The sequence below is a fragment of the Raphanus sativus genome, chromosome 2 (assembly GCF_000801105.2).
Source record: "Raphanus sativus cultivar WK10039 chromosome 2, ASM80110v3, whole genome shotgun sequence".
NCBI lineage: Eukaryota > Viridiplantae > Streptophyta > Magnoliopsida > Brassicales > Brassicaceae > Raphanus > Raphanus sativus.
Window position 1 is genome coordinate 14,742,577 of NC_079512.1, and position 7,172 is coordinate 14,749,748.

Genomic DNA, 7,172 nt, shown 5'->3' on the forward strand with positions numbered 1-7,172 from the left:
AGACACATAAAACCAAGGCATATTAAAAAACAGAAGCCTCATCAATGGCAAGATGGAGTTGGAGCTGGGTTTGCGGGTCAACCCACCCCGCCAACTCGTGGGTTAGATAATTTTTTTGATTCAAAATTTTTGACCTGCATGACCCACTAAGAAAGATTTAAAAACACGCACTCGTCCCGCCTAAATTTGCAGGTAACCCGTGGGACCTGCAGGTTATATAAATTTTAATAAAATAATTATTTTAATTATATATTAATTATATTTGTAATAAAATAATTAAAATTATATATTTATAATTAAAAACATATATTTATAATAAATTTATATAATTTTCTAATATTTACGAAATTTTTATTTATTTTATTGAAAAGAAATTACAGGTTAGCGGTTACCCGCAATTCAAATCCGGTCGACCGACACCCGCCCTGCTTAAAATCGACTCAATCCGCATCCGCATATGCATGTTAAATTTTTCAAGGCGACCGACCCACACCCGCCCTGCAGCAGATCAAACGGGGTGGGACCCACGGGCAAACACTCAAATTTGATGGATTGTAATATTTCATAGTTTGTAGGTCAGTAAAATGATATAATTTTTGTATGTTGGGATATATCAGCCACGTTATAATCTTTTGATTAATGGGACATGTTTAGAAGTCGTGGGTGGCCATTAGGATTGATATAGTTTTGATATAATGTTTTAATAATCTGTAAATATATGGTGTAATGTAATTGTTTTATAGTTAGAGTAAAAACCGGATATAATATATATGGTATAATGTAGTTAACGTAACGTTACAAAATTTATGGTAAGACTAAAAAATGGTATGTCTAATGAAAAGATGCAATAACTTTATGTAAGTAGATTTTTTAAGACTCCTTCTCTTTTAATAATATAAATGATTTTATTCTCTCCTGCTTGCGCCGTGTAGGAAGCCACATCAGTAAGTCATCGTCTAACAGCTCGACAGTGTCCCAGCTGATAGAACACTGTGTTTCACTTAATCTAATGTAAACATGGGTTCCGTTAACATGGTTTGGGCCGAGGAAGTCACGTCACTAATTGAGTTTTTAAGGTGTTACCACGTGTCACTTGAAAATGCCTTTTTTTTTTTTTTTTTTTTTTTTTTTAAATGCCTTTTTTTGTACCCAGTGTCAGCCTCTAATCGAATGGTCTTTTTTAACCGACGAACGAAATCACTGAACGTTACAAAAGTGGACTATATTTAATCGTCGTAATTACGGTCCTCATTGACATCACCCCTTGCTTCCTCAAGGTGAATCTCCAACTATAAATAAGTGAGTTTCATTTGTTGGAATCATTAGTTTATTCCTCTAAATCCTTGGCATTTAAAAGTTCACAAAAAAATCAAACATTACATAAGTTCAAAAATAGAACAACTCCAGTAGAAGTCTTCTTCTCGAAAGATTTAAGTTTAAAGAAAGAAATTGAAATATAAGCGGAAAATTTAAGCGGAAAACTCAAAATTTTAAGGAAAATTTGAAATTTCAAAATTTATGAAAGTTAAAAATTATATCTTATGATCTAAAAAGACACACTAAACCATATGACTTGATATTCTTGAAGTTACTTAACAAATTAAAAAAAAAAACTAATTTAGAAGACTTCTATAGAAATCTTCTCGAATTAGCTAGAAATTTTAATAAACACGAATGTTGGTTACCTAAAAAATATCACCAATTAAGTTATAAATTTCATTCATTAGCCCTAATATTGTCTAAATACATGAATTAACAAGAATATGTTGCCTTTATTTAAAAAGTAAAAGTTTATTAAACATTAACGTAGAAGACTTCCAGGAAAGTCGTATGGCAGACTTATAGAAGATCGTCCATTTAGGTCATTTTTCAATTGAAAATTACAAATGAAGACTTCCGGAGATGTCTACTCTATATCAGACTTCTTTGGAAGTCGTTTAGGTTGCTTTTGTTAACAAAAAATCTCGAAAATACCAAAAAAACTTCCCGGTAAGTCGTCTAAAATAAACACGTTAGTTTGTATTTGACCGGATTGTGTCAGAAATTTGACTTTTCACATACGACTTACAAGGAAATCGTCCTGCAGAAAAAAAAATAATTTAGTTAGACGACTTCCATGTAAGTCGATTCAGGTTACTTTTTCAATTAAAAAATAAAACTTAAATATTTAATTTTATTTGGACAACTTACACAGAAAATATTTTGTAGTAACCAAGGTTTGACCATAATCTCGGAATAAAATCCTAGAAGATTTCCGCGTAAGTCGTCCTTGGGAAGACTTCCATGTCAGTCGGGATAAAATTAAATATTTAAGTTTTATTTTCAATTGCAAAACTAACCTGAAACGACTTACATGAACACTGTCTAACTATAGTTAAATATTGAAGTTTTATTTTTCTTCCGGATGATTTTCCTGTAAGTCGTTTAGCACACATAAGCTCAAACTTGTTTAGCACACATAAACTCAAACATAAACGACTAATAAGATAACTTGTTTAGCACACATAAGCTCAAACATAAACGACCTCCATGGATTTTGTTAACAAAGAAAATCGGCAACTTTCATAGAAATTGTCTCTAAAACACATACACATAAAGTCAATTGCAAATGTAATATCTAAATTGACCAGAAGACTAAGTGGGGATTATTGGTTGTAGTATTTTAATGAATTTAGGATTTTTTGTTGGATTTACAAATTTTGATAAATCCATTGATTTTAAAACAAAAAAAGTAGATTTCAGAATCAATGATATAGATTTCAAAATCAAAATAACTGGATTATCATAAATCTGTCAAATAGATTTACGGTAACTTCAGTTTTAATAATAAAATAAATATAAAAGCTATAATATGTGTAAAAGCATTTTGTATATCATCATAAAGTGTTTTTTTCTTGTGTTAGTTGTCTAACGTATAATAGAGAGATTATATATAAATTATGTGATGAACCATAACGATAGAAAATAGAAAACTTATAATAGGAAAATGTAGAAATTGGACTATTGGAAAATTTCAAAAAAAAAAAAAATTCAAAAGTGTGAGTGCTTGATGTTTTTAAAATGGAAGTATACGTATACGAATTGGTGCCAAATAATTATTAGGAAAACCAATAATACAAATCTATCAAAAGGTGGGTATAGACAAAATCTTTTGCGGTTCTGGAATTGTGAATATTTTCTGATAATAAAACAAAATGCGAGAGAATAACGTAAATTAAGATTTGCTGAATAATTTTTTGGGGTTAATATCAAAGGTCAACTCAATATTTGCTCCTTTGTATTTTTAACTTAAAATCACTAATAAATCCATCCAAATCCAATTTTAAATCAAATCCTTACACAAATCATTATTATTGAATAACACATGATTATAAAATCTATTTTGAAATCATAAAACCAATAACAATGGATTTGAATAAAGATTTTAAAATATAGAACCAATAACAATGAATTTGAAAATAGATTCTTAAATCACATAACCAATAACACTAGATTTGATTTGTATTTTTAAATCTATTAAAATACATAAACCAATAACACCCCCTAAGAAGACTTACGCGGAAGTCTTCTGACGGACAGATCTGGAAAAAAATATTGATTGCATATTAACACAAAAAGTCTTCTCCAAACACACATAAGCTCAAACATAAACAACCCACCAAAAATCGTAAGCTTGAATGACTCTATGAACCATAAAAAATTTAGAATCAAATATTGGATTTTTTGGATGAATATAGATAGAAAATGAAAGAAATGTTGTTTGTAGTTCATAAGAAATGAGATAGAAGGAATGTAAATAGATTTTAAGTGCATTAGGAGGTTCAAATTGGTTGTTCATAGTGGTTTGTGTCTTGATGGCAATGACAATATTATAAATACTTAAAAAAATATGAGGATGAGCAGCAAAAAATTAATTTTCAAAAAATAATAATGGTATTTTCGTAAATAATTCAAATTTTTGGGGTAAATAAGGCAAATGAAAGTTCCAAAAAAATCATAGGTTATTTTTAAGTTTGACTTTGAGTTTTGAGTTATATCTGCAAATAGTCCAAAAATATTTTACAAATATTTTTATTGTGTGATTAATCTAATATCTAAATCTATTATTAAAATATAGATTTCTGTTTTGTTCAAATTTAAAATATAGATTAAATTTTATTATAGAAATAACTATACAACTATTAGGTTTGTGTTAGTTTTATAAAATTGCTCATCTTCTCAATTGTAATTAGTACTGTTTTGGAGTCGGAATTCAAATTTACTTTTAGCGATTGAGCAGGTTTGAGTCTTTATTCCTAAATGGTTCTTCAAATCCTTTAAATTGGCTTTATTTTTAGGACCCGAGTTAATCACAATATGATGAATTTATGTAGACTTCTAACTCATCAAATTTGATTTTTTTTTTCAAATTTATCAATTCAAATCCTTTAAATTGGCTTTATTTTTAGGACCCGAGTTAATCACAATATGATGAATTTATGTAGACTTCTAACTCATCAAATTTGATTTTTTTTTTCAAATTTATCAAAACGATAACTATTTTCATAAATATCTTATGCTTGTTATAGAATTAACTTTCCTAAATCATTTATAGATATTTAAAATTATTTATACAAATTTATATCTGTTGAATATATTTTTAAAGTGTTAACCATCATTTTTTTGTGAAGCTTGTGCTATACTCACTTCCTTTATTGATTACTCAAACTAAATACAAGTAGTCTCTCATGGCAGTTGGTGGTGAAAGTCTGTCTCATGTACACAAGACTCCATCAGCTTGTCACTGAAAATTAGCATTTGCTGATTTACCAACAGCCAAACAGATATATACATTTACATGAAGCTAAAAGCAATAGGACATAAAGCCAAAGGCATACCATATATGACAGATCACATACTGATGTCCTGACGTCCCTGCACATGTCTTCACCAACCCATCAGTGTTCTTCTCACTTTATTAGCAATCTCATTCCTAACAGAGGCGCTATCAAATTGAAACAAACAGTTCTCATCCAGAAGAAAAATGTACACTTCCCATTCTCGATCACCAGAAGTGTACCTTCTTATTTCAGCCTGAGAATATAGAATAACAAAAAGATAATTAAGCACTGATTCTTCGAATTCTGTGAAAAGATTTGTTTTCTTACAGAGAAAACGCAGATTCCAAGCACTTTTAGTGAAAGAGTAACGTCATAGAACACTCTTGGCCTGCCTTTCCCAGATAGCTCCACTGGATTAGCGACCACAAGTTCAGTGTCTGGTCCTCTGTTTGTTACAATAACCCGTAATGGATGAAGCATTTCAGCTTTCAGACGTGAACATAACGAATTTTGCTTATCAGGATCCAACATCTTCTTCTCATCTTTCACCTGAACAAACAGCTCTATATCCCGATGACCTTGTGTTCGAGGCAAGAACCTGCCATAAGATAGCTGCACTAATGGAATCACAAAACTGAGAGATGTCACAAAGAAAAGCTTTGTACTAAAAATTTACCTTAACGTCAAAGTCTTTCAAGGTTCTTAATACATCATAGAGAATGCCTCTGTGATCAACGCAGCATATTTGGAGTAACGTGTGAGACGGGCTCAAGGAGTTGTCAACTGTGACAGAGGAATTCTTCATCTTCATCATATCATCACTAAGAGCCTGTGCGCGATTGTCTTCTTCATCTGTGCGTTGATCAGACATAAACAGTTCCTCAGCCACTGCTGGAGAAAGAGATGGAATTTTCTGATGATGTTCATACTCAGGACCAGCCAACTTGAGCTCACAGCTTATACAAGAGCCTCCCAAGACGGAACGAAACTGCTCTAGTGTCTCGTCTTGGCGCTTCTTTGTGTGTAAAAGATCCCTTGAGAAGACAACAATGGTATAACCGAATAAGGAATCACAATTCATGCTAGATTCAAATAGCAGATTGTCTAAAATCACTCACAAGTTATCAGTAACGAAGAAAAGTTCAAGAACTCTCCCATCAGGCGTGGTGGTCACCTTCACGGAATGAATTGAGAGCTCAAGTTCAGTTAGTACTTGAGTAACATCTGCAAACATATCCTAACACAATCAAGATGATATTCATAAGAGAAACCAACCCAATAAAAGATACAGTACCATGTAAGAGTCCCGTCCGGTCTAGGCAGAAGAAGTTCAACAGGTAAACAGGAGTTGATGCTGGAGGAGGAGACATCAAATTGAGTACGAAGTAGGTTGGGCAAGAGGGGCACACAGATACAAGCTGGGTCTTGAGATGTGACCATCTCGGTATGAGAATCATAATGAGGAACTACCCACAAAACTATGTAGCACCATACTCCATCCGTTGTAACATCTATATACTTCCAAAACAATCTTATTACACAAGTCCGAACATGGATCGCCCCATGTCAAGGCATCTAAGGAAAATCACAATTCGTTCGTACCTCCTTTTTTGATATAAAGGCCGAAATCGAGGACGATTCTGCAAATATCACAGCCTAAACCGGTCCTGTCCGGACAATTCACGGTAATAACATGCGGCTCTCCCGCCTTTTTCCCCTTTTCGATCACCACGGCGTCTTCGTTTCCCGGACCTCTCATCGACTCGAGAATCATTAGTTCACGGCGAGAGCCTAGGGTAGTAAAAGAGCTAGCTCCAAGCTCCGTCTTCTCGTTCTCTCCAGAATATGGCAGATTATACGAATACTGGTGTGTTCTAATTTGCTAATACAATAAATTTTATTGGTTCTAATTTCTAACTAGTTCAAAATTTGACACAAATCAATAAAATAATTTGACAATATTTAAAAAAAAAAAATTTTATGTAACTATATGATTCCATTAAAATTATAAAATAATAATTTATATGTAATACATATTTTATATCAGTAAAAACCTTTATTATAATTTTTGTTTTGTATTCACAATGGAGTTATCTTCATATTTTCTTAACATTAATATATTTTTGATGAGATTTAATAATATTACATCTAAAAAAACATTTAATTTCTATGAAATATATAATATATACACTGTATAATACAATAACATTAATATAAATGTAAAAGTTCAAAAAATAACAATTAATGTTTATATAGTAAAATCAAATATTTTAGTATCTCAAAATAAATACATCTTAAAATAAGAAATCTAAATAAATAAATTTGTATATATTAATATCTCTATAAATTAAT

General features: G+C 31.2%; 1 pseudogene; it reads right to left on the reverse strand.

Moving 5' to 3' along the window:
* Positions 1 to 4,671: 4,671 nt before the first annotated feature.
* On the reverse strand, positions 4,672 to 6,670 carry LOC108840099 (ACT domain-containing protein ACR9-like; annotated as a pseudogene).
* Between the last annotated feature and the right edge of the window lie 502 nt (positions 6,671 to 7,172).